Source organism: Enhydra lutris, unplaced genomic scaffold, assembly GCF_002288905.1.
Source record: "Enhydra lutris kenyoni isolate GAN:26980312 unplaced genomic scaffold, ASM228890v2 scaffoldscaffold60, whole genome shotgun sequence".
NCBI classification, from domain to species: Eukaryota; Metazoa; Chordata; class Mammalia; order Carnivora; family Mustelidae; genus Enhydra; species Enhydra lutris.
The window spans coordinates 1,305,984-1,329,875 of NW_019154144.1; the positions used below are offsets into that span (position 1 = coordinate 1,305,984).

Here is a 23,892-nt window from a genome sequence, read left to right on the forward strand (position 1 = left end):
TGTGTAGAACCTAAAAACAAACAAACCAAATCTAAATCACCCAAACTCATAGAAAAAGAGATTAGATTTGTGATTTTTGGAGGTAGTGTGGTGGTGAGGAGCAGAAGAATTGGATGAAGGTGGTCAAAATATACAGAATAGATATACTTCCAGTTATAAGATAAATAGATATTGCAGATGTAATGTGCAATATGTGACTATAGTTAACATAGTATATGAAATTCTTAATAGAGTAAATCTTAAGAGTTCTTATCAGATGGAAAAAATCTTTTTTTATCTGTATGAGATGATGGATGTTAACTAAACTTGCTGTGATAATTCACAATATATGTAAGTCAATATATTGTAAGTCATTATGTTGTACACCTTAAACTTATGCAATGCTGTATGTCAGTTGTAACTTAAACTGGGGGAAAAAAGCCCAAAAACAAAAGAGGGGAGATCACAAATCAAACTTAACCTTTTACCTTAAGGAAGTAGAAAAAGAAGAGCAAATGAAAACCAAAAAAGTAGAAGGGAGGAAATAATAAAGACTAGAGCAGAAGTAAATAAAATGGAGAATAGAAAACAATAGAAAAAAAAAATCAGTGAACCCAAAAATTAGTCCCTTGGAAAAAAACCAACAAAATTGACAAACCATTATCTGGCTGACCAATAGAAAAAAGGAAAAGACTCAATTACTGAAATCAGAAATAAAAGGAGCATCACTATCCACCTTGGAGAAATAAAAAGGAACATATTATGAATAATTTTATGTCAACAAATTAGGATAACCTAGATGAAATGGACAAAGTCCTATGAAGACATAGATGGCCATACTACTCAAGAAGAAATAGAAACTTTGAAGTAAACTATTAAAAACCTCCCACAAGGCCAAGCCCAGCTCAGATGGCTCCACTGGTAAATTCTACCAAATGTGTAAAGTAGCCTTAACAATAGTATAGCACAATCTCATATAGAAAATGGAAAAGGAAGGGCCCTTTCCCAAATCATTGTTTGAGGCCAGTGTAACAAAACCATACAAAGTGATCACAAGAAAAGTACAGTTGAACCTGGAACAATGCAGGGGTGAAGGGCACCAACCTCCCATGCAGTTAAAAATCCACGAGTAACTTTTGACTCTCCCAAAACTTAACTAATAGCTTACCATTGGCTAGCCTTACTGATAACAGTCAAACACGTATTTTGTATGTCATATGTATTATACATACTTGTTATATATAATAAAGTAAGCTAGAGAAAAGAAAATGTTATTACGAAAATCATAAGGAAAATACATTTACAGTACTCTATTTATTGAAAGATATTGTATGTAAGCGGACCCACACAGTTCAAACTCCTGTTGCTCAAGGGTCAACTTTATAAACTGATATGAATATAAATGCAAAAATCTGTAGCAGAATACTCGTCAACTGAAGCCAGCAACATAGGGAAAGTTTTCTATACCATGACCAAGTGGGATTTATCTGCGGAATGCAAGATTGGCTTAGCATATGAAAATCACTGGAATATACCTTATTAATAGAATAAGGTATAAAAACTGCATAATCATCTCAATAGGCATAAGAAAAGCACCTGGCATATTCCAACAACACTTCCTGATAAATGCATTTGCAAAACTAGGAATAGAAGGAAACTTCCTTGAGCCAATGAAGGGCATTTTCTAAAACTCTGTAACTAACATAATACTTAATGGTGAAAGACTGAATGCATTTCCCTTGAGATAAGAAAAAGATGAGGATGCCTGATTTTTTCATAGTTATACGGTGTTGTATCAGAGATTCTAGCCAAGGCAATTCAGCAAGAAAAAGAAATAAAAGACATTCAGATTAGAAAGGAAGAGGTGAAACTATTTCAGTTTGCAGATGACATGATCTTTTTTTTTTTTTAAAGATTTTATTTATTTATTTGACAGACAGAAATCACAAGTAGGCAGAGAGGCAGGCAGAGAGAGAGGGGGAAGCAGGTTCCCTGCTGAGCAGAGAGCCTGATGTGGGGCTCGATCCCAGAACCCTGAGATCATGACCTGAGCCGAAGGCAGAGGCTTTAACCCACTGAGCCACCCAGGTGCCCCAGATGACATGATCTTATATGTAGATAATCTTAAGGACTACAGACTCAGAACTAATAAATTTAGCAAGATTGCAGCATATAAGATCAATAAACAAAAAATCAATTCTGTATGTTTACAGCAAATTGCAAATGAAATAAAATTACATTTATAGTAGCATCGAAAAGAATAAAATACTTAGGAACAAATTTAGCAAAAACAAATAAGATTGTACACCAAAAACTATAAAATATCACTAAAAGAAATTAAAGTTAACCTAAATAAGTGGAAAGACATTCCCTCCTCATGGGGAGGACGATATTGTCAAGATGGCAGTGCTCTCCATCTACAGAATCCATGCAATTCATATCTAAATTCTAGCTTCCTTTTGGGCAGAAATTGACAAGCTGACCCTGAAATTTATATGGAAATGCAAGGGACTCAGAATAGCCAGAGCAATTCTGAGAAGCCAAAACAAAGTTGAAGGACTTGAATTTCCTGGTTTCAAAAGTTACTACAGAGCTACAGTGATAAAGATAGTGTGGTACTGGCATAAATAGAGTCTTAAGGATCTGTGGCATAAAATTGAGAGTCCAGAAATAAACCCTTATATTTATGATCATTGATTATCCACAAGGGTAACAAGACAATGTGGTAGAAAAAGAATAGTCCTTTTAACAAATGGTGCTGGAATAACTAGACATCCACATGCAAAAGAATGAAGCTGAGCCTTACTTTACACTATACACAAAAGTTAATCCAATATGGATCATTGACCTTAAGGCAGGAACTAAAAGAAAACAGGAGTAAATCTTCATGATCTTGGATTTAGGCAATTCCTTGGATAGGACATCAAAAACACAAGAGATGAAAGAAAAAATAAATAAATTAGACTTCATAAAAATTAAAAGCTTTTGTGCTTTAGAGAATATCATCAAGAAAGAGAAAAGACAACCCATAGAATTGGAAAAAAATTTTCACAAATCATGTATCAAATAAGGAACTTATACTCGAAATATTTAAGAATGTTTACAACTCAATATATAAAGACAAATAACTAAAAAATTGAACAAAGGACTTGCAATGATGTTTCTCAAAAGAAATCATACCAATGGCCAAGGCATATGCAAAGGCAGTCAACATTATTGGTTGTTAGGAAGATAGAAAACAAAAGCACAATGAAATACTACTAACGTACTCACTATCCTGGCTAACATAAAAAATGAAGATAATAACAAGTATTGGTAAAGATATGGAAACCTTGGTACCCTATATATTGCTGGTGGGACCATAAATTGGTGCTGCCACTTTAGAAAACAGTTACTAGTTTCTCAAATTATCAACACAGAGTTATAAGATAACCCAGTAATTTCATTAATAAGTTTATACCCAAGACAACTGAAAATTTATGTACACCAATGTGTGCCTAATAGCTTCAAACTGGAAACAATTCCAATACCCATTAACTTATGAATGGATAAACAAAATGTGGTATATTCATAGACTATTATTATCCATAAAAAGGAACGAAATATTGATTCATGGCATAACATAGGTGAACTTTGAAAACATTTTAACTGACAGAAGACAAACCCAAAAGGCCACATATTATGTGATTCCATTTATATCAAATGTCTGTAATAGGCAAAATTATATGGAAAACAGATAGTGGTTGCCTGGGGTGGGCAGAGAGAGAGCAGTAGAGTGTCTGCTAATTGAGATGGGGTTTCTTTGGTGATAATGCAAGTGTTCTGGAATTTGATACTGGCAATAGTTAAACAACATTATGAATGTAGTAAAACTACTGGATTGTACCCTTTCAAATGGTGAATTTTACAGTAGGTGAATTACATGACAATGCTGTTATTATTATTAATCTTGATTCCTGAGTTTTTCTCTATTCCTGAGTTTTTGGTTTCCTTTAAATTTTGTGCCTGAGGGATGCCTGGGCGGCTCAGTCAGTTAGGCATCTCACTTTGGCTCAGTTATGATCCCAGGGTCCTGGGACTGAGTCCCACATTGGGCTCCCTGCTCAATGTGGAGCCTGCTTCTCCCTCTGCCCCTAACCCCCACTCATGCACTCACTCATGCTCTCTCTCTCTATGACAAATAAAATCTTAAAAGTAAGTAAATTTTGTGCCTGAGCAAGTGCTTGGCCTCCCCCTAGTCCTGGCCCAGCTTTTTTCTACTGGCCTTTGCCTCAGAATTCCTAAGATAGCTATATTGGAGGATTAGAAACCTTAGGAGATACATGTGGAAGAACCAACAGCTGATGCTGGAGAAGAACCCCAGCAAGCTGATAGAACTCTGAAAGCAATATTCTGTGAATTTGGAATGTAGGCGCAAACTCTGTATATCCAGCAGGGCCATGCCACGTGACACAGCGGCGCGGTTGGATGTCTGTGGTCTGTAATCGCTAGGAAAAGTTAGCATCATCCTAACTGATTTATCAGTGAGAAAAGTCATACTTCATAGAGTAACACCATTTGATGGAAATAGAACGTGAGCTACATGTGTATTATGTTTTTCTAGTAGCCACATTAAGAAGACAAAAAGAAACACATTAATCTTAACACATTTCACTTACCCAAACATATCCAAAATATTATCATTTTAACACATTGAAATCTTTTATATTCCTTTTGTCATACTGAATCTTCAAAGTGTGTATTTTAAACTTACAATGCATTCCAGTTCAAACTAACCACATCCCAAGCATCCCATAGAGACACATGGCTAAGTGGCTACTGTATTGATGGTTATGGAGTTATTTTTATAAAATCGGATTCAAGAGACACAGCGTAGTACACTGGTTTGGAGTTGGATCAGGTTCAAATTCTGGTTTTGGTTCTAACACTGCATTTATTTTTAAAACATTTGCTGATATCTATTCTCAAAATTTATATAGCCCATATCTATGAGCAGACAGGTAATAATGGAGACAAGTAAAGTCCTACTTTATTGTTCTAACTACTATAATGCCCATCAGAGGAAGTGGTCAGTTCTAACTGGGTAGGGACCAGTGGTGGTCAAGAAGGGCTTCATAAAGAGGAGAAGGTTGAGCTCCACCCTGGAACGTGAGGTAGGTAAAGGGCAAAGGCAAAGTCAGGGAGGCTTAAACTAGTCCTGCCCAGGAAATTGCCTAGAAGGTTGGTTTAGTCAGAGCATGGTTATGAATGGGTGGCTGAAGGAGTGGTGTGGTTGAAGTAGGGTCAGGGGCCATTTTTTGAGAGCGTACCTGCAAAGGAGTTTAGAATATATTACATATTAGGCAGTGGGCAACACTAAAGAACTCTTTTTTTTTAAATGTAATAACTATTTGAAATTTGCTATCTATTTTTCCTTGCTCTAAAATAGATTTACTATGTTTACATGTATATGTGGTTCATTTTTGCTTTAATCAATTTATTTTTATTTTATTTTATTTTATTTCTTTTCAGTGTTCCAGCATTCATTGTTTATGCACCACACACAGTGCTCCATGTAAAATGTGCCCTCCTTAATACTCACCTCCAGGCTCACCCAACCCCCCACTCCCTCCCCTCCAAAACCCTCAGTTTCTCAGAGGCCACAATCTCTCATGGTTCATCTCCCCCTCTGATTTCCTCCAACTTACTTCTCCTCTCCTTCTCCCAATGTTCTCCATGTTATTCCTTATGCTACATAAGTAAGTGAAACCACAAGTCCGTGTTATTCCTTATGCTCCACAAGTATATGACAATGACTCTCTCTGCTTGACTTATTTCACTCAGCATAATCTCTTCCAGTCCCGTCCATGTTGCTACAAAAGTTGGGTATTCATCCTTTCTGATGGAGGCATACTACTCCATTGTGTATATGGACCACATCTTCTTTATCCATTCATCCGTTGAAGGGCATCTTGGTTCTTTCCACAGTTTGGCGACTGTGGCCTTTGCTGCTGTGAACATTGGGGTACAGATGGCCCTTCTTTCACTACACCTCTGTCTTTGGGGTAAATACTCAGTGGTGCAGTTGCAGGGTCATAGGGAAGCTCTATTTTTAATTTCTTAAGGAATCTCCACACTGTTTTCCAAAGTGGCTGTACCAACTCTTAAGAAGTAAGTCACGAGGTGACATTAGTTCTTTGTCACGTTAGCATCTTGGGCTAGTCACTTGACCTTTCAGACTGGCCCCTCAGTCACCTCCTTGCAAAACTGGGGTACTGAAATCTCTAGAGAGTTGCTGTGACGATTAGGTAAGTGAACTAATCTATGTGATGTGTCTCTTGGTCTAGCCCAGACTCTTGAATTGAGACACTGCTTCTCTGGTAGTTTCCATCTGTTGCCCCAGCACTGGTTCTTCAATGAGGCCGTGCTCCAGAGTACCCATTCTAAAAAAATAAAATTCTTGAAGTTTAGGAATAAGCATCAGGGTGGTGCCCAGTAATCCCTGTGTTTAATAGATTCCCTTGGTGATGATTATGCACCTGTTTCAGTTTTGAACATGTGCAAGGTTCACTTTCCCAATCCTTTCATTGGGATTGTTTTTGTACTTTGAACAAGGGGATGGGATGGTGTATCTTAGTTAACGTTAATGTTATTTCATGGGTTCTTCCATGGTTTTGATCAAACATTTTCATTGCTGCGTAGTATTCCACCATGCACTTTACTGTAATAAACACTTGGTTACATCAGTTATAAATTGAACACAATTGGTTTTTCCAAGAATACTGTTCTTACGACACCAAACCAAACTTATAAGCAGTCTGCTAAGAGAGCTGCGTACCAATTCCCTGACTTTATGTCCTGTTGTTTGAAAATATTGTCTGTAGCTCAAAACCAAGATCAGATTGATGTAATTTCTGAATTTGAAAATTGTGCTTTAGGGTTTTGTGTTTTTTGCTCACTCCAAAAGTGAACCATTCTGTGTGGGGAAGATATGGTTGTTTGCAATTTTTCTGTTCATTTTGTCCTTTTATATGAATTTAAAAAATAGTCATTAAATTTACCTACCATTTTAACTAAATTTAGCTTTCCCTCTTTTTAAAAATTATTATTCAAGTATAATTAGCAGTGTTATATTAGTTGAAAGTGTACAATTTATTGATTCAACAATTCTATACATTTCTCAGTGCTTATCAAGATGAATGTACTCTTAATCCCGTTCATCTGTTTCACCCATCTGTCCACCTGCCTCCCCTCTGGCAACCACCAGTTTGTTCTCTGTATTTAAGAGTCTGGTTTTGTTGCTGTTGTTGTTGTCTTTTTTTTCTTTTTTTGGTCTCTTTTTCTAAAATTTTCATTTGTTTTGTTTCTTAAATTCCACACGTGAATGAAATCATGTGGTATTTCTTTCTCTGTTTAACAGATTTCACTTAGCATTATACCCTCTGGTTCCACCCATGTTGTTGCCAGTAGCAAGATTTTATTCCTTTTTATGGCTGAGTAATCAGTATGTGTGTATGTGTGTGTGTGTGTGTGTGTGTGTGTGTGTGTGTGTGTGTGTGTATCACATCTTCTTTATCCATTCATCTATCAATGGACCCTTGGGTTGCTTCCATATCTTGGCTATTGTAAATAATGTAGTAAATATTGGGGTGCATATATCTTTTCAAATTAGTGTTCCCATATTCTTGGATAAATATCCAGTAGTAGAGTTACTGGATCAGATGGTAATTCTTTTTAAAAATTTTTGGAGAACCTCCATACTGTTAACCACAATGGCTGCACCAGTTTGCATTCTCACCAACAGGGCATGAGGGTTATTTTTTCTCTGCATCCTCACCAACACTCATTGTTTCTTGTATTTTTAATTTTAGTCATTCTGACACGTGTGAGGTGATATCTCACGGTGGCTTTGATTTGCATTTCCCTGGTGATTAAGCATCTTTACGTGTCTTTTAGCCATCCATAAATCTTCTTTGGAAAAATGTCTATTCATGTCTTTTGCCCATTTTTTGATTGGATTATTCATTGTTGTTTGTTTGTTTGTTTGTTTTTGTTTTTGGTGTTGAGTTATATAGTCTTTTTAACTAGGACTCCAAGGCATTAGGTAACACCTGCTTTCCTTGTCTTTTATGTCATCTTCCCTGTTTTGTTGCCTGCTGATGTTCTGCAGACCCTGTTCTAATCTCAGTAATAATTACCAGTGACCTAGGGCTTTTCCGTAAGAGGTTGGCCAGTTGGTTCTTAGGCAGTCTCTGGCTCTTCACAGAGTGGCTTTGCTTGGTTATTACCTGGTAGCTTCCACACATGCATGCATGTAGTCTTCACATACCTTAGCTAACAATCCTTAACTATGTTCATACTCTTAGTCCATCACTGTATTAACATAATGTCAGTTTCTAACTCTTTCACAATGGGTGGTGCAATTCCAACTGGTCCGTTAATTCCAGGCTCTTATATTTGTAGTAGCTCTTTATTTTTGGCGTACCTATTATAATAATAATGATTTCCATTCTCTGTTACTATTAGTGCTATCATTTAGCTATTTCCATCATTAACATATATATCTTCTGCATTACAGTGATCCACATTTTATCTTAATATCTCTGTTTTAAAGGGAAGGTTGGTACTAGAACAGTCAAGAGTGCCTCTGAAGGTAGGATTTACTATTCGTACATTTCCTCTCCTGGTCCTATATGTTTTAAAATTCTGATTGGATATGAACAAACAATAGGTTGCACCTAGCATGTCAGCTGGGGCTCTGCAGTCAGAATGCAGATTTTGGCCCCACAACTTTTCTTCAGATAATTAATTTTCAAAAATAGGGAGCACTGGGTGTGGTGCATAAACAATGAATTCTGATACACTGAAAAGAAATTAAAAAAATAAAAAATTAATATATAAAAAATAGGGAATATGAACTAGATAAATGGTACTAAGAAGAGTTCAAAAAGTTTATTTTGCAATTGGCTGCTTATTCTTGCAACAAAACAAAACAAAAAACAAAGCAGCTCATGTAGGCTGCTCATTTAATGGGTTTCCTGGTAGGAGGGAAATCATTAGGACTGTTTCTACTCCATCTCAGAAGAAAATACATTGTGTAAAGAGGTACATTTTTGTATCTAGGGCATTCACATGGCCTCTATTCTGTTAGTTTGTAGTTCCAATAGTGTTGTGCATGCCTGCATTGCATCTGTAGTGGTGAAAGTGGCTGTGATGGTCATGCAGTGGTGGAGGTGTTCATAGCAGTGGTGGGATGGCCTGGAAGTTCTGGTTGTGGTAGCTCCTAAGATAAGATGGGTTACCAAATATGTTAGACAGAAGTAAACTTTCCCTTCTTCCCATCTCGACTTGGACCTGTTTAATTTTCCCAGTGTGGTGTGATGCTCACCACTGTGTAAGGACTGCATTAGTGAGTGGGCAGCCCTTCTGCTTTCCTCCCCATGCTCCTTGTTCCTCACTCATTCTGACATGCTTTCCCTTTGGCCTTCCCTTCTTAGAGAGATGCATTCTTACCATCACCTTTTGCCTTCTAGCCCTCAGCTGTTCTCTCTGCCACAATAAGAGTCTTGGAAAGGGCTCTTAATGTTGCAAGGAGGAAGCTGAGTGGGAGTTGGCAGTAAATAGACTGGGTTGGAAAAAAAGAATTGAGGAGATACGCTCAGGCCCTTCCAAATGCCGGAGGCAATTCACTTGTTACATTTCACGTACCATGAAGATGCTAGGTTCTAATGGAAGCTGTTAATGCCCAAACCACTGATGCTGCTTAGGAAAATGACATGTGCTGAGCAATAGGTGTTTTGAAGATTAAGTTGTTGTCCAATCCTATTGTTTTTTATTTTTGTTTTTGTTTTATGTTGTTGTTTTTTTTGTGTGTGTTTTTTGGCTTGGAAAAGTGATGAAATTATCAGGTCTTGAGGTAAGCGATGGTTGGATATCACCAATTTTATATGACTTAGGTTGATAATAGCAGACATTCTGTGACATCTACTGCAGTAGCATCTTGGAGGAAAATTTGTGTTTTTTCTACTACCTAAAACTAAAGTTGCTTGACAAGTTAGAGAGGAAAGTAATTTTTGTTGTTTTTTAAAATACAGTTTTATTATAGACTTAATTAATATTACTATAGTTAATATTGTGGAACTTGTGGGTTGCCTGGGTGGCTTGGTCAGTTAGACATCTGACTCTTGGTCTTGGCTTGGGTCTTGATCTCAGGCTCATGAGTTCAAGTCCTGCAAAGGGCTCTGTGCTGGGTATGGAGCCATTAAAAAAAATATTATAGGACTCATAGTTCTTCTAGTTCTTAATTTTTTTCTGAATAAGAAGAAAATAAGAAGTGTAACAAAGTATAAATTTGATGCCCTTTAAGAAAATTAGGAACTACCAAACACACATAATTATTCATGCATCAGAGTTATTCTTCCCCTGACAAGAGCCAAGTCTTAAGTTCTTAATATGCTTCAGTTATATGGTGTATTTAAGAATCAGCTTTCAGGTCATTAACTACTTGAGGGATTAAGAAAGAAAGAAAATTGAAGTCATGTATTCATTGAGGATTAATCTGAAAATAAGATGAAGAATCTCTGAAATCCCAGATGCAGCTAATGGAAAAATGGTGAGTTTGTGAAATAACTTCACTTATGAAGAGCACTTATGGAGAGTTTGTTTGTGGTACAATTACTGCAGAGATGAGAGCACTCCTGAACTAACTTTATTTTTTTTTGGGAGAAGCAGTATTATCATGAAGTAACTGGTTGTGTTTTCCTAAATCTGTCTCCTTTCTTCTAAGTTTTCCTCTGTCTTTTGCTTTTTTAAGGTTTCCATACCTGGACTGTCAACTAGGGCAAATTGTCACCAATGGCAGTAAAACTCCTTTTCTGGGGGTCAAGGTGAGTACGTGGCTCACTATTATTATTTCATTTGACTTGGGTCCCTGGCATGCAAAGGATATAGCTGGTGGTAAATTTTTGATAAATATTATCAATGAGAAAAGTCAATGAAAATAAATTCTGATATGGAAATTTACTTTAATTTTGCTTTTTAAAAAAAATGTGAGGAATCTGGGGCATCTGGGTAGCTCAGTCAGTCAAGCATCTGACTCTTGATTTTGGCTCAGGTCATGATGTCAGGGTCGTGAGATTGAGCCCCGTGTCAGGCTCTGTGCTGGGCCTGGAGTGTGCTTGAGATTCTCTCTCTGCCTCTCCCTCTGCTCCACGTCCTGCTCACACACACATGCTCTCTCTCTCTCTATAAATAAAATCTTTAAAAATTGTAAGGAATCTATTCAGATATTGATGAAATTCAAGTTCAAGCAACATGGTTGTTAATGATGTTAAATTTGAGGAATGTGTCTATAATGGATATCTCTTTCCTAGCGGTAATTAATCTGGGACAAAAGGTTATCATTTTATTGTTAACATGTGTTTAGTAATATCAGTTGACAAAAATAGGACAAGAGGATGCAGTTAGTACTTAGGGGCTTGCTTTGAGGAGAGGATGTGGTTGATAGCTGAAGTTATTGAGAGAGAAAGCCCAGATTGGTGGGAGGGGGGGTAGTTAATTCAGTGCAAACAGAGTTTATAAAACCAAGAGCAGACGCTTTAGTGAACAGCCAAGACCGCAGAAAGTTTAAAATGTTTGAGAGAAGCTTTTCCAAGGGCTGCTGCTGGCCCATATGGCATTTTGTGCAAATTAGACAAAGGCACCCCTTCTACAGACGTTTTCCTTCCATCTGATGGAAAATCATTGAACTATACTGATTTTTAGAACAAGACACTTTCTTGCCATATGCTGGAAAATTATAATATAAATAATCAAATTATCCATCTTTAAATCCTCAATGTTGTAACAAAGATATACAGTTTTTGAAAGAGTAGAGATGCTAATGATGTGATTAGTGGCCCCTTAAATGTGGCGGACTTGCATAGTATACAACTTGAACAACCACCAGGCTGGCTTTGCTTTGTTGGGATTCAATTCAGGGTAGACTCTAAGGAAGGGAAGCTTGTTATTAAGTGTGGTCATTGGGGACAGAGGAGAGAAACAACAGTGTGGGGTATGGCTTTCACTGGACACTTGGGTGACATGGAAGAAGCTTAGAGGGACAGCAGCTTCTGTGGTTTTGGTAGCCTGAGATTTCTAGGGGTAAAACTAGGAAATGAAAACCTAAACTTGTATGTTTATATCAAATTTAAGACTGAGTTCCTGTGATTTAGTGATATAGAATATGTACTTTCTGAGTCCCAACATTACTCAAGTGGGCTTTATTCTGTAGATTACCATTTCTGTGGTGGTTGTGTTCTCAAAGACTATTTAAACTTGAGTGTTTTTTTTTTTCTCCCCAGTTAAAGGAAGTTGTTTCAAAATGTTGAGGGTGTTCAAAATGGATGGGTCTTCCCTACTTAACAGATATTTATTATTTATTTATTTAAAAAAAAGATTTTATATATTTATTTGTTAGAGAGAGAGACAGAGTATGCACACAAACAGGGGGAGCAGCAGGCAGAGGGAGAAGCAGGCTCCCTGCTGAGCAAGGGGCCAATGCAAGTCCCTGGGAACAGGACCTGAGCTGAAGGCAGACGCTTAACAGACTGAACCACCCAGGTGTCCCTTTAACAAATTTTTAAATTAATCTTCTGATGAGACAAAAAACTGTTAAGTTAATGTTAATGGGTAGATATTGATTGACAAATACAGGGTAAGGAGGATGCAGCAGTATTTTAGGGTGAGAGATAGGGCTACAGGTGGAGAAGGTGGCTGATAACTTATGTGTTCTTGAGGACGAGAAGAACAGATAGGGGAAGAAACTTAATGTGATATGGATAGATGGTAATGGTTGTGGGAGTGTTAAGAGTGGTGGTGGCAGCTGCAAGGGATCTGGTGGAGGGATGGTGGGGGCTGCCGTCATGTTGACTCCTCTGAAGGAGGAAATGGAAGGTGGGGAAGATGCCAGGTCATGGAAACAACCAACAGGGCCTGAGAAGAAGCTTTTGCTTCCTTGATGTTCATGAAAGAATTGATTAGAGGGAAATTCAAGGAGCTCTCTTTCGTGGAACGCCAAGCTAGTTTTCTCATTTTATCATCTCCCTATCCCTTCTTCCCCCAAAGGATATTACTTACATTAAGAATAACTATAAAGAGACTTCAGAGAATTGTTGTAATTCCAGTGAACATCAACGTTTATTTCCCATACCCCTTCTCACAGCCCACCTTTCTTTCCTCTGTGTTTGTGTGTCTGTGTGTGTGGGGGGTGGTTGATACTCTGAATACAGAAGTAGAGGAACACATGTTCATTCAGAGAACCATTTATAGAGGAAGGAGCCCTGTTATTATTTACATCTGAAACCTTTCTTCTCTACCCCGTCATACGTACATGATCTGTGTTTTGAAGAAAGATATTATGTAGATTTTTTTTTAAAATGACTGAAGGGAGCAGAAGGAAAATGGGTGAATGGGTTAAGGAGGCTTTTATGAATCAGTACCCTCCTTCTCCTCCAGGTAATTGCTTAGATGTCTGGATTTTATGTCTGTTTTTTTCCTTTGCCTTTAGAATACCAACGGAAGAGTGAGAGTAGGAAGATGTTTTAGGATCTAATATTTGGCACCTGTGATATTAAGCTAATAAATTCATTGTTCCTTTTTCCTTACCCTTCAGTAGGGAAAATGACATTTGCAGTTAGAAAATGCTAAAGAAGTCTTTGTGAAAGCACTAGCCTAACAAATGTTAAAATGACACAGAATAACATATTTAACAACAATGCAGCATTCTCATTGTCATTAATCTCCATAATTTTTGGATTAAAACAGTTGTCACTACATGATCCAAATGATTGTCTCGATTATTTTATTTTTATTATTTTTTTAAGATTTTGTTTATTTATTTGACAGAGAGAGATCACAAGCAGGCAGAGAGGCAGGCAGAGAGGGAGAGGAGGAAGCAGGCTCCCTGCTGAGCAGAGAGCCCGATGCGGGGCTCGATGCAGGGCTCGATCCCAGGACTCTGAGATCATGACCTGAGCCGAAGGCAGCGGCTTAACCCACTGAGCCACCCAGGTGCCCCTCGATATTTTAAATCAGAGATTCTTTATGTTGATTATATAAAGATGTACATACTCTGCTGTGAGAGAGATTTAGACATAAAGCGTAGCTCTTTAAAAAGGAATGTTAGCAGGTTCTCATGTGATGGAGGTGGTTTTATTAGGTATCTAGTGCCATGTACTTAATGGCTGCTTAATGGAGTGAAATCACTTGACAGTGTTTAAATGCTAATAATATGTGACACACAGCGAGCACTCACTTGCTCTGGTGCTGTGCAGAGCCCACCACACTTGTTTTCCCCATTTTCCCCTTAAACACCCTGTGAGGATGCCATCACCCTCATTTTCCAGTTGTGGTGTGTGCAGCCAGCCATGCCCTTCACCATGACGTTTGCTGCGCTGCCCCTTTGGATGCTGGACGAGATCCAGTAGACTCCTGAAAGGGTTTTCCCTTTCTCAGATTCCATGCGTTTCAGATCAGCCTGTCTCGGCCCTCATAATATGGAGCCCGATAGCTTCATACACAGAATTGTTTTAAAACTGAGCAAACAGTTCTATCATTAGAGGGCACCAGCTGAACAAGGCCAGAGGAAGCCTAAAAATAAATTTGCACCACATAATGAGATGTGAGGGAATTGTCCGTTGCAATTTGTTTCCCAGAGGCCTCAGAGGTTTTTAAAGAATATGTTGGCGCTTTTTTTCCCCCCACCAAAGAAGGTCCTGTGATTCTAAAATATCAAAATGTCAACTAGGACTGAAATATCCTCAGATGTTTGAGGATATGAAGAAACTCAGCAGTTTGTGTGTCTTATTTTCTGCTTTAGCATTATTTTGAGGATAGATTAGAAGCCCCAGGGTCTTAAAGTCCATTATTTCAGGGAAGGTGGGGTTAATATTTTTCCCATATCCATCTTTTTCTTAGAAAACACAGGAGAAGAGAAGGCCAGACACATTTTTAATATTTAAGTTCATAGACCCAGAGCCCAGAATTTTCGGGAATTGGTTGTTGGGGCGAGGAGAGGCAGAGTCAGTAAACGTTACCTTGTTGATCCTGTTAAGATGATAGAAACCACATAGGTTTGTTTGTTGTCTGTTTTTATATGTGCACAAGACTGCACAATTTTCCGCGCACTGCTTGCTCATACTGTTAGATACACACTGTTATCTGGCCTCTCTAGCTGGAAATTAAACCTGTGTTCTGTTTGAGGCGAGGCCAGATTTTATTAAAGTAGGTCATCAGGGCACACACACACAGGGGCCTGGATCACACTGGCATTGTGGCATCTTTGGTAATTAAATGGGTAAACACGCCAGTAGGCAAACGGAATGGCTTCCCTCCTGCTATTCGAGGCAGATAATAGGGAGCTGGGTGATACGGGAACACGTGTCCAGTTAATGATGATTTACAATGGGGTTCCTGGAAGAGTTCCTGTGATACTCATGTTCTGTCAGATGAGTTCATTGTATTTAAAATTATCACTGAAATTACAGGAGAATTTAAAATGGTTGGGTTATTCACATGTTTTATGAGTTACTTTTAGTACATTTTAGCACAATGTGGATTCCTCCTACCCCTTTCCTCTTGGAAACACTGAGAACCTGAGCTGACATCAGCCATTTGGCAGGGATTTCCTGGGGGTAGCAGCTTGGGATCTTGGGTAGAGAGATCAGCTGGAGATCATTTCCTTGTCCTTCTTTTGAAGGTCGAGTTTGGTTCTATCTAACGATCAGAGAATGAATTAAATGACTTTTTTTTTAAATGGCTTTTTAAGATTTGCCTTTGTCTAAAAAGGATTTTGTATTTGACTTTTCATCATATTTTTATGGTTATTATTCCTTGTGCTTAGCATCCTGATCTTTTAAAATGCCGTGTGTGTGTGTGTGTGTGTGTGTGTGTGTGTGTGTGTGTATAATGTTCAGCTGCTAGGGTGAGGGTATTCCCTTAGAGGTCAGGATAGGCAGAATGGCCTTTTCAGAAGTGACTGTTGACCAGCATAGCTTGGGGAGCAACCTTGGCCTCTGGGTGGTGGAGAGCAGGGGTCTCCAGCATTTTCTGATCTTGCTCCTGTAGGCCCTGCTCATCACTGGAATGTAAACTTGATGGGGGGCTGACGTTTGCTTTTTCACTGCTGTTTTCCTGATACCTCCACCACTGAATGACTGACACATGCTGGGCGTTCAATGAATGTTTGTACAATGAGTAAGACAGGCTGGAGGCTGGTGGCTCTGGGAAGTGAGGTCCTTTTTCTTCCATCTGAACTGAAGATGCACATGGTCCTCTGATTCTTTCCGCAGCAGAGACCTAGTGAGAGATCAAGGCAATACCTAAGCTTCATTTAGGAAACTGGAGAGAAACAATCCTTTATTCATGGCATAGAACTTACTCAGTTCAAGTACTGGCTTTGCAGGAGGGTCCCTGATAAGTTGGATTCCTCTTCCCACTTTTTTACATAGAGACAGCTTGTTGTGTTTGTCGCTCGGAACTAGACTGGTCATGGGCCAGCCATGACGAAGGATGCTGTGGAGTTTGGTGACATTCTGGGTTGTATCATAGCATTTGATCTGACTTGCATTCTTCCCTTAAAATGGGCTACCCCCTGTCCTGTAGTTCTGGAAGGATCCAATGAGTTAACAAGTGAGAGCACCTAGTAATATTACAGTGCTGGGCACAAAGGAAATGTTACATTCCCTTCCAAGTAAGATCATGTTCAAAAGTCTCCTTTGGGAAGCTGACATTACTAGACTTGCTAAACTTATATTTAAAAATATATATTTTTTCCCCAGCTCCTTTCTCAAAATAAGACATATTAAAGAGTCCTACACAGGAGGAGGGCTGTTCAATTTATGATTTGTCACCAAGGAGCCTGTTTATACATTTATATAACTGTGCTGAACTAGTTTGTTAATGAACCAACATTCTTTTTATTTATTTATTTATTTATTTTTTTGGTTTTCTTTTTTTTTTCTTTTTTTCTTTTTTTCTTTTCAGCATAACAGTATTCATTGTTTTTGCACCACACCCAGTGCTCCATGCAATCCGTGCCCTCTCTAATACCCACCACCTGGTTCCCCCAACCTCCCACCCCCGCCCCTTCAAAACCCTCAGGTTGTTTTTCAGAGTCCATAGTCTCTCATGGTTCACCTCCCCTTCCAATTTCCCTCAACTCCCTTCTCCTCTCCATCTCCCCTTGTCCTCTATGCTATTTATTATGCTCCACAAATAAGTGAAACCATATGATAATTGACTCTCTCTGCTTGACTTATTTCACTCAGCATAATCTCTTCCAGTCCTGTCCATGTTGCTACAAAAGTTGGGTATTCATCCTTTCTGATGGAGGCATAATACTCCATAGTGTATATGGACCACATCTTCCTTATCCATTCGTCCGTTGAAGGGCATCTTGGTTCTTTCCATAGTTTGGCAACCATGGCCATTGCTGCTATAAACATTGGGGTACAGATGAACCAACATTCTTAAACGTGGAAGCCAGTAGAAGCCACGTGAGAACAAACCATGAGGAAATTTAAACTAAGTTTTGAGGTCTCCAATCCAGGGCATTTTTCTCCTCAGAGTTTAATTTAGAAGAATAGTGATTTTCTGTAATAACATGAAAAAAGCATGAAAGAAGTAGATTGGAAACACTTGGCCAATTGTAAATTCTAAGATGTATTTCAGTTCATTGGAGCATTTTAACATCAGCCAGAATGTACGGATATACTTCTGAGTCCATCAAGTCAAAAGCTGTATGTGTCCTTTCAATATTTTAGTTCTGTACTCTCTTTTTTTTTTTCCTCTTTAAAAGAAATTAAATTATCTGGGCAGGTTCATCCCCACAGACTATTATAAATGTGCAAACAATATGCCACTTAACGGTGGCTTTTTAATAGACTGCTTGTCAGAAGAACTCATGTTTTCTTCCACTTCACGTAGAAGCAGTTCTTGTGCGTTCAGAAAACAAAGCAGTCTTTCATTTATTAAGAAAATGAACACTTAACAAAACCAATGAATTTTAGTAGGAAAAGGGTATTAGGACTCATCCTCTTCCTAAAAGGCAGACATGACAGAAATGGCAGTCTGTGAAGTTCCCAGCTCTGTAACACCTCATCAGTGTCTTGTGTGGGATGCATCCTTCTACCCCGTAATGTAGTTGTTCACAGGTATGTGATTTCCTTACCTCTTCACTGGCATGGTCCATGTCTCATTCACTCCAGTTTTATTTACACAATGCCTTGCGGATAATGGGCCTTAGTAAATATTTGGTGGATGAAAACATTGAGCAAGACACAGAGGGCTGGATTCGTTGTTTGTGGTTTTCATCATTTAAGATGGGAATGGCGTGGAAGAGTTGACTTCCTTAGATCCTGGGTGAGCCAATGCAGTGGCCTGTATTTAGGATGGTAAGAGAAGTCTGCCAGCAACTCAGCTTAAGGTAACGTTCCTGAGTAAGTGGGGATATGCTGAAACAGGCATGAACAGTTTGGAGTCTCTGTAAATAGAGTCAACATCATTTGAATTTTTTGATGGCATCTTTATTCTCCTGGTTGGATCTAGTGCAGAGAAGAATGTGGGGATGAGTGTGGAATTTACAGTTTTGCCTCTCAGAGGGAAGAAACAGGAGCATGGGAGCCCTGCGAGGGAATAAGGACAGTGACTGGTCCAAGAGAAAAGGGAAAAGGACCCGTGGTCACGAAGGAGTCAGGAGGTGGACTCAGTAGGTTATCAGGCCTAGGGTAGATTCTAGAAGACATTAAAGGTAACTTTTGAGACTTTTAAGACTCCTTTGAATTTGTCACCATCTTTCTTGTTTGTTATTTGTGCTGTGTCTTCTGTCTTGTTATTGCTCTGGCAAATGCTGGGGAATCAGTTAGGAGTTGGGAGGGTGGTTTTGCTGGGAAGGCCTCATTTCTTTCCCTTCCTGGCCTAATTCCTCCATCTGCACCATCTGAGAAAACCAGGAAGCTTCCCTGAAGATCGATGCCACTTTGGAGTTATACTCTCTAATGCCAGGTGGGCTCCGTATCACTCCAGCATTTGGGTGTCCACTGTCTGCAAAACTCAGCTTTGGGGGGAGAGTGGGCATGAGAAGTACAGCTAGGCCTTCTTCCATGGCAGACGCTGGCATTTACTTACCTGAGCCTTCTCCCTTGGTGGGGCTCAGCCCTCATATCTGACCACCCCATATGTAGACCTACAGGGTATTGTCAAAATCCTCAGCAGAAATGCAGGGCCCTCTGCACACTCCATGTTTTATCTATATTTCCTACTCCCTACTCTTTCTGTAGTTCAGGTATATAAATATTTATTGAATGTCTGTTTTGTGATATTTACTATGCTAGATACTCAAAACATAAGAGAAATAAAATTCAGTTTCTATTTTCTAAGAATTTACAGTCTGATGGGGTAGACCAATATGTAAACAATGGTTTAAAGCAGAAGAATGGCATTGAGACTGACAGGTCACCTCTCGTCCATTCTTTCTAAGCCTCTTACAGTTAGTATGTTTGGGGATCAATCAGTATTGACTTGATATTGTTGTTTTATATCTGTACTACTGTATGACAGTAGTTGCTGTCCTGAAAAATAATTTTAGCTACTATAAGAGCTAGAAGAGTCAAAAGAAATAAATTATTCACAGTGGTGTCTAGTGGGGCAGGACAAGAGACTAACACAGTTGATCCTTGATCATGCGGGGGTTAGAGAAGGGTCTCCCCCTGTGCACTTGAAAGTCTACATGTAACTTCTGATTTCCCTAAACCTAACTACTAATAGCCTGCTGTTGATCAGAAGCTTTACTGGTAACATAAACAGTTGATTGACTTATATTTTGTGTTATATATGTTATATATTATATTCTTACAATAAAATAAACTAAGAAAAGAAAGTGTTACTGAGGAAATCATAAGGAAAATGCATTTACAGTTCTGTGCTGTAAAAAAAAAAAATCCACATATAATCGACCTGTTCAGACCCATGTTGTTCAAGGATCAACTATATTTTGGAATATTTTCAATAAAATGGGGTGTGATTGTTGAGTTTAAAGAAAATTGAATAGAAGAATCTTTTGGTAAGCTTTACATTAATGATCACTTGACAATATTCTAAGCCTTTTTTCTCCATCAATCTCTCTGCTATTGACTAAAGAATATTTTTGGCCTGAATGATCTAGATCTCAATAGGGGTACTTTTGCTGTCTCTCTCATTGGACAACTGGCAATGTCTGGAGACACGTTTGGTTGTCATGACTGGGAATGCCAGGAAGGCTGCTCATCATTCTATAACACAAAGGACAGTCACCCACAAAGGATTTTCTGACCCAAAATATCAGTTGTGCCAATGTGGCAAAATTTTGGTCTGAATGAATAGACTATATTGCTCATACTCACTAGAGAATTTTACAAGATCCCACGTCAAGTGTTCCCATGAAGATATTTAAAAAGATGATTTTGAACAAAAGGGGGTTGGAGGCTACACTGCATGTAGGATGATTAGTAGCAGTTTTTCACTGGTGACCTCCCTTATTTTTTGGCCTTTGATGCCTTTTTTTTTTTTTTAAATAATAAGCTTTCTTAAAAATTGAGGCATAATTGACATAATAATTTATGAGTTTCAGGTGTGCTACATGGTGATTTGATATTATATACATTGCAAAATGATCACCCTGATAAGTCTAGTTACCACCTGTCACCCTACCAAGTTAACACATTTATTGACCATATTCTCCGTGCTGTACATTGATCTCCATGACTTACTTATTTTATAACTGAAAGTTTGTGCTTCTTGATCCCTTTCACTTATTTTGTATCCCTCCACTAACCTCCTTCCCCTCTGGCAACAACCAGTCTGTTCCCTATGTCTAGGAGTCTGCATTTTGTTTTGTTTTTTAGATTCCATGTATAAATGAAATCATATGGTATTTGTATTTCTCTGACTTATTACACTTAGTATAATATCCTCACGGTCCATCCATGTTGTTACAAATGGCAAGATTTCATTCTTTTTACAGCTGAGTAGTATTCCATTGTATATATACCACACCTTCTTTATCCTTTCATCTATTGATGGACATTTGGGTTATCTCCAGGTCTTGGCTTTAATAAATAATGCTGCAGTGAACATAGGGGAGCATATATCTTTTTGAATTAGTGTTCTCATTTTCTTTAGATAGACACCCAGTAGTGGTGTTGCTGGATCATATGGCAGTTATATTTTTAATTTTGTGAGGAACTTCCACACCATTCTCCATAATAGCTGTATCAACTCACGTTTTTGGTAAATATGAAATGTTTAATATGTAAATATTAAATAACACAGTACTGCACAAGCAGTGGGCCAAATAAGAAATCAAACAGCAAATCAAAATATGTCTCAAAACAAAAGAAAAAAAATACAATATTCTAAAACCTATGGGATGTAGCAAAAGTGGGTATTAGAATGAAATTTATCCAATAAATGCTTGTTTTAAGAAAAAAAGTTCAAAAAAGCAATATTAAATTGCAGGGAATAGAAAAAGAAGAAACTTGGCTGAAATTTAGTAGAGGATGGAAATAACAAAGAAAATCAGACATATATAAAATAAAGACCCCAATAACATAACATTGAAGGTAATGACCAGTTTTTCCAAAGATAAACAAAATTGGCAATGCTTTAACTACATTAACTAAGAAAAAAAAAAAAGACTCAAAAACCAAAATGAAAAATGGAAGAGAAAACAATATAATAGAAAACCACAGAAATACATAGTGTGATAGCAGATTACTATAAACAATCATATGCTAACAAATCAGATGACTTAGGAAAAAAATCCACATATTCCCTAAAAACATGCAAGTTACCATGATTGCATCATGAATCTTGAATCCAAGAAATAGGAAATCTTCTTAGATCAATAATGAGAATGAAAATTGAATTAGGAGTCAATCTCCCAGCACAGACAAGCACAAGACTACATGATTTCATTGGTGAATTCCACCAGACATTTAAAAAAATAAATAACAGTCTTTATCAAAATCTTACAAATAATGGAATGGAGGGAACACATTCAAAATCATTCCATGGGACCAGTACTACTCTGATACCAAAGCAGGATAAAAACAAAATAAGAACAATAAAATCTAGTTTATCCGATATAAGTATTGCTTTTGATTGGAGTATTTAGTCCATTACATTCAAAGTAATTATTGATAGATATGTATTTATTGCCACTTTATTACTTGTTTTGTTGTTGTTGTTTTTTGGAGATTTTCTCTGATCCTTTCTTGTCTTTGTAAAGTTTGGTCTCTCTTTTGCACTTCAAGAGTCCCCTTTGGTATTTTTTGCAGGGCTGGGTTAGTGGTCATGAACTCCTTTAGTCTTTGTTTGCCTGGGAAACTCTTTATCTCTCCTATTCTGAATAGGAGATAAATTGCTGGATAGAGTATTCTTGGCTACAGATTTCCCATTCAGCATGTTGAATATATCATGCTTCTGGCTTGCCAAGTTTCTGTTGAGAAATCTCCAGCTAGCCTTATATGTTTCCCTTGTAAATTAAGGACTTCTTTTGTCTTGCAGTTTTTATGATTTTATCTTCATCACTGTATTTTGCAAATTTAATTACAATATGTCTTGGCATTGGTTTGCTTTTGTTGACTTTTATGGGAGTTCTCTGTGCCTCCTGGATCTGGATATCTGTTTGCTTCCCCAGATTAGGGAAGTTTTCTGCCATTGTTTCTTGAAATAAATTTTTTTTTTCCTAAGATTTTATTTATTTGACACAGAGAAAGATCACAAGTAGGCAGAGAGGCAGGCAGAGAGAGGTGGAAGCAGGCTTCCTGCTGAGAAGAGAGCCCGATGTGGGGTTCAATCCCAGGACCTTGAGACCATGACCTGAACTGAAGGCAGTGGCTTAACTATCTGAGCCACCCAGGCACCCTTGAAATAAATTTTCTGCCCCATTTTTCTCTCTTCTTTTCCATAATAACAGATGTTATTATGGTTGATGGAGTCACTGAATTCTCTACTCTATTCTCATGTTTCATAATTCTTTCTCTCTTTTGTTCAGCTTCTTTATTTTCCATTATGTCTTCTGGGTCACTAATTCATTCCTCTGTTTCTTCTGGCCTGCTGTTCATTGCATTGAGCCTGTTTCCAATCTCATTTATTGTATTCTTCATCTCAGGTTGATTCTTTCTTAACTCTTTTATTTCTGTTGTAAGAGTCTCAACGATGTCTTCTATTCTTTTCTCAAGCCCAGTGAATTATCCTTACGATTGTTGCTTTAATTTCTCCATCAGGCATGTTACTTATATTTCTTTTGCTTAGATTTCTGGACATAGCCTTATCTTGTTCTTTCATTTGGGATAATTCCTCTCTCTTGGCATTTTGTCTAAGTCTCTCCCTATTCCTCTATGTTAGAAAAGCCAGTATGTCTCCTACTATTGAAAGTAATGGCTTTATGAAGAAGAGGTCACATAGTGCCCAGGGCCTGGCACTTCAGGGAGTGTTTCTGGTGTGTGCTGCATGTGTTCTGCTGTTGTGTTTTGGTTGCTCTATCCTTCAGGCCAGTTGTCTGCAAGACTCTTTTTGACCACTATAGGCAATGTTTGGTCCCAGGCCTGAATGTGGCAAGTTTTAACTAGGTGTGTTCTGGTCTGCTTGTGAAATGAGACCTGACACCAACTCCACCAGAGCTGAGACCCTGTAGAACTCTCTGGTTTGGGCAGAGGCCTGTGCTGGTCTTCTGGGGAAGGAGCCTGCCACACTGGGACCAAGGTAAGCTTGATTGAGAAGGGCAGTCCCACTAGTGTGCCAGGCAGTGGGGCTCAGTGTAAGCACTGAGCTGCTTAACGCAGGTAGCTCTGTGTTTATGCTGAGGGGCAGGGGAGGGAAAGGGTGCCAGCCAGCTCCCCTGTTCTGGAGAGACAT

General features: G+C 38.3%; 1 protein-coding gene across 1 annotated transcript in view; it reads left to right on the forward strand.

The window, feature by feature from the left end:
- Nucleotides 1-10,799: 10,799 nt before the first annotated feature.
- The window catches only part of LOC111158574 (microtubule associated scaffold protein 2), a 586,722-nt gene continuing 573,629 nt past the window's right edge, over nucleotides 10,800-23,892 (forward strand). The window contains exon 1 of the mRNA XM_022520694.1: nucleotides 10,800-10,844. The gene's annotated coding sequence lies outside the window, so the exon portion shown is untranslated. The remainder of the gene's footprint in view (nucleotides 10,845-23,892) is intronic.